This window comes from Branchiostoma floridae, chromosome 14 (assembly GCF_000003815.2).
Source record: "Branchiostoma floridae strain S238N-H82 chromosome 14, Bfl_VNyyK, whole genome shotgun sequence".
In the NCBI taxonomy this organism is placed as follows: Eukaryota; Metazoa; Chordata; class Leptocardii; order Amphioxiformes; family Branchiostomatidae; genus Branchiostoma; species Branchiostoma floridae.
Window position 1 is genome coordinate 21,376,747 of NC_049992.1, and position 4,057 is coordinate 21,380,803.

Below are 4,057 nucleotides of genomic sequence, written 5' to 3' on the forward strand. Positions count from 1 at the left end.
TGCCCATGGTGGACGTTTTTACTTTGCCCTGTTCAGCGAGGTTGTCCCAGCCGCGGTGGTGCGAGCGGTGCTGTGCCTGAGGGAGATGTAGAGGGTGTACACATAGTCTGTGCCAACCAATTGTAACAGAATCACACCGTTCAGTTAGTTATCATAGCACGTAGGCAACTGGAATTCGTTCGAATCTTTGTGAAGTAGTAGTTTAGGAGAATTGTTCAGAGTAATCGAATCATTTCTCGTTCCACTCACTTTTGTGCAATTCTGATTTCGGAGTAGAATTTTTGGAGCATGGCGGCCACTCATGTGTACTGCCCGGGATATCCCCCGTAAACGACCGCTTGTACATGGCCTTTAGATTAGGTGGTAGTTGAAGAGACGAGTTTGGATTTCTTTGGTTGCACATCTGTTCATGATAAAGAAAGGTTATTAAGATCCAAGGACAGGACGCACTGTATTGAGCTGTAATAGAACACGTTTTATCATAAAAACTAAAGTTCCACGACGCCATACTTTCGCAAAATGATGTTAACCTTTACTAATGACGTATCATAACGGTTTCTATTGATTATGCAAATGAGGCCATCATGCCAACATAAAACATACCCTTCTGGCGAAGGTAAAAGTCGCGTACATGCAGAACTGTGCATTCCCTATGACTTCATAATACATTGATGCGAAATATCAAAAGTATCCTGCCGATTGCATTGATTGCTACTTGCAATTGCTATTCTAGATACGTTATTTGCTGCCAGCGGCACTTTCGAAACCACGATGTGTTATTTCGTCAGGATAAAAGCTTGACTACTAGCAAAGTTTGACATGATAAAGACCTGTCATATACATCAGGCCGATCAGGGCACATCAGCCATCAATGAACAGAGACGGTGGGCGCTCTAAACTTCCTGGCACGTTTGACCAATTGCTGACGTCACATATCCTCAACATCACGTGTTAATTAGATCGTCCTGAAGAGATTGGTTATTAGTATTGATCTTAAAGAAGGCGACAGTGGTTGTTGAAAATTTGATCCGTGTATACAAGTAATAGTTACCCCATGGGCGGGGCGAGTTTTCTGTGTATATCACCAGGCCCGCCCACCGAGGGGTTTCTAGTCTTTCGCCCGAGGGGAGACTAGAAATCCCCGAGGTGGCGGGCCTGGTGATATACACAGAAAACGAGGCCAAGGCCATGGGGTAACTAACTTAGCCCATGGCATACTTCCCCGAAGCTTTTCTAGTTCATCAGCTTTACAAAATGTTACTTTATTTTGTCCTAAAAGTCCACAATCTTTCTTGTTATTGCTTGTAAAGCTGTGACAGACAGTGTCAGGCTGTAACAACACAAGGTCATTAATCTTGTCAAGACCTTCCTGGGCAAGGTGCCTGAAGAGACAGAAAGTCTGCTCATATTCCTCTGGGCAATTAGAAGTCAAGCATAGGATTGGTCAGGTATCACATGACACTATTCTGGTCCCAGAAGAAGGTCTCAAAGGTAAGGGAGGATTGGTCAGATCGGGTCACATGCGTATATCACCCACACTTTTCAGGCTGATATCACCACAGTTTTCTTGATATCACCACAGTTTTGTCCTCATTTGCATGAAATAGCAGCACACTTTTTTTCGTAGCACCATATATATATATACTATGTGGATATATCAACAGAAAATGGGGGCTTCTCATTGGCTGAGGGGAAGTAGCCATGGGCTAAGTACCTTTGTGTTGGGAGGAAGTTTAGCATTGTTCTATGATTATTTCCAACACACAGATGAGCTACGATGATGATGTATTGAAGTCGTTCCTGTGATGCTGAAATGGCGGTTGACAAAGGAAGCTGCAGTAGGGGTTCGGGAGGGAAGTTTATAATGAGGAGTATATATGTACTTCAACGTGGTGCTTTCGGTGGACTGATGTCATCCTTCCGACAACCTCTCACGGGGAGTGTGTTCAAGCAGTTCTGATGTGGCATCAGATAGTTTGGGAAGGAGTTTAGCCGGCAGAGGAGTTTCATTGCCCAAGCTTATGATACTATATTATGCCATAGCAAGATCTGCTTGGAGATTATGTAACACAACATTCACAGAATAATTACAACTGCAAGTCTGGTTAACAAGGGGCAATCTTACCTCAGCCTTATATTAGATACGTTTATTTGCAACTTCGTGCCCGAGGGCTAATTGCAAGTACATGGTATAAACATAGTGACAATGGACAGTCATGAACAATATTCTACTCTAGTACTAGTGTTGGCTATTTCTAAACAGGTTGGGTTTGACTTCTTTTTTGGAAGCAGGGGGAGACGAAAAGCCCCACATTTTCTAGAATTTGTGGGTTCTGTGATTTCAAGAGAAAAGTGGCTTTCTGTTCGTCTGCCAATGTGGGGAAGTTGGGATAAGTCTTTGTGGCTTCTCTAAACAGGGTGATTCTTTCGGTTTCGTTGAATGAACATTTGGAAATAAAACGTGTTTCGTCTCCCACTGCTTTAGATGTACGGTAATTACAAATTCTTTCACACACTGGTAATCTCTTATACACTATAGTTGCAAAGCACATTTGTATGGGCTTTCCACCATCCCCACATGCATGTGCAAATGCCTAATTACGACATCTATGCCGTTTCTGCGACAGATATGATAGAGACACACTTGGACATATTTTCCCATTTTCGGTATGTCGACAATTGTCGGAGGGTGAAATATTCTTGTTTTTTTTTCCGACATCAGGCGAAAATCAAGACGCGTGCTGGTGTCATACATTTATAAACTTAAGATCAAGTGGATTACTTTCAAGAGTGTTAGTCATGGTAAGTTAGGGAAGTGGTCCATTCTTGTTATAATGACCGGTAATTTGGGAAGGCCGGAAGGTGCACCTGATCATGTTGAACCATACTCTTCAACATGGACGATTATAACTTGTGTTAGATCTTCTCAACAAAACAGTGTACCTACAGTACAAGAGTTTCACGACCTCATACCTTCGTCATTTGGTTTCATACATTACTCTGTGACTGGAGGGTGACCTCCGTCGACAGAGTATTGTAATCAGTCTATATCTTGAATGTTCGCACCTTTGTATAACATACATTATACATTTTTCTAACATGTTTTGTTCCTTCCCTTTTTTTGCCATACATTGTACCGTGTACGATCGTTGCGCAATAAAGTTCTTCTATCTCAATTTCCCGTTTGCCTCATTCGTATGTGGTTTGGCATGTCGTATGTACTCAGTTGCGCGTGATGCACGTCCTTTTTGTGGTAGCTGTTGTTATAATCGTTGTAATAATTTAATGAATCATCCCTATATTTCCGGTATTGTGGAACAGGCAATGTGGTTTCGACGTTTGGTAATCAGCTTATCTCCAAGCAGATAGGGTGGGTTATGTGTTGTCTAATGTCTAATCTGTCGCGGTAGAGGAATCCCTACGCCGATGTTAGACTCTGGCTTGGTAGCGTATTGCATTGGCCAGCGCCAGTGTTATGATAATCAAGTACACACTTTGCTGTCAGCTGTCCACAGCTGTCACAGTTGCAGCTGTTTGAGGTAACTTTGTACAACGGTGTGCATCTCAGGTATGCATTGTGAAGCTGCGTGGCTATTTTCAGTTGGTGCCGTTCTTTTGAGACGTACGCTGTTGATGCGTACAGGATTGAGTTTTACATTTTAAGTAAGTTTTGGATTTAAGTCGATTTGATGTGTTCTGTATGCGATGTAAACACAATGTCACACACCACAAAAAACAACATAAGCTACATAAACTATGATTACATCACAGAGTATGTTATCTACGGTCACTTGTTTTGCCTTTTTGTAATGTTATTTGCAACTATGAAAATCACCTAACTTGCGTGATGCATGTCTTCAAATGCTAATTTGCAAATGTGCAAATATGAAATTCCTATCAGTTCTCAAACCGTGCTTTTGCGCTCGTTTGGTTTCTTTGAAGATATCATTATGAATTATGAGCTACGGGACTGATGATGATGATGATGAATTAATCATCTCGCTTTTCCAAATCACATATGTTGCAAATATCCTTCCAGAGGAAGCTATTGTATGAT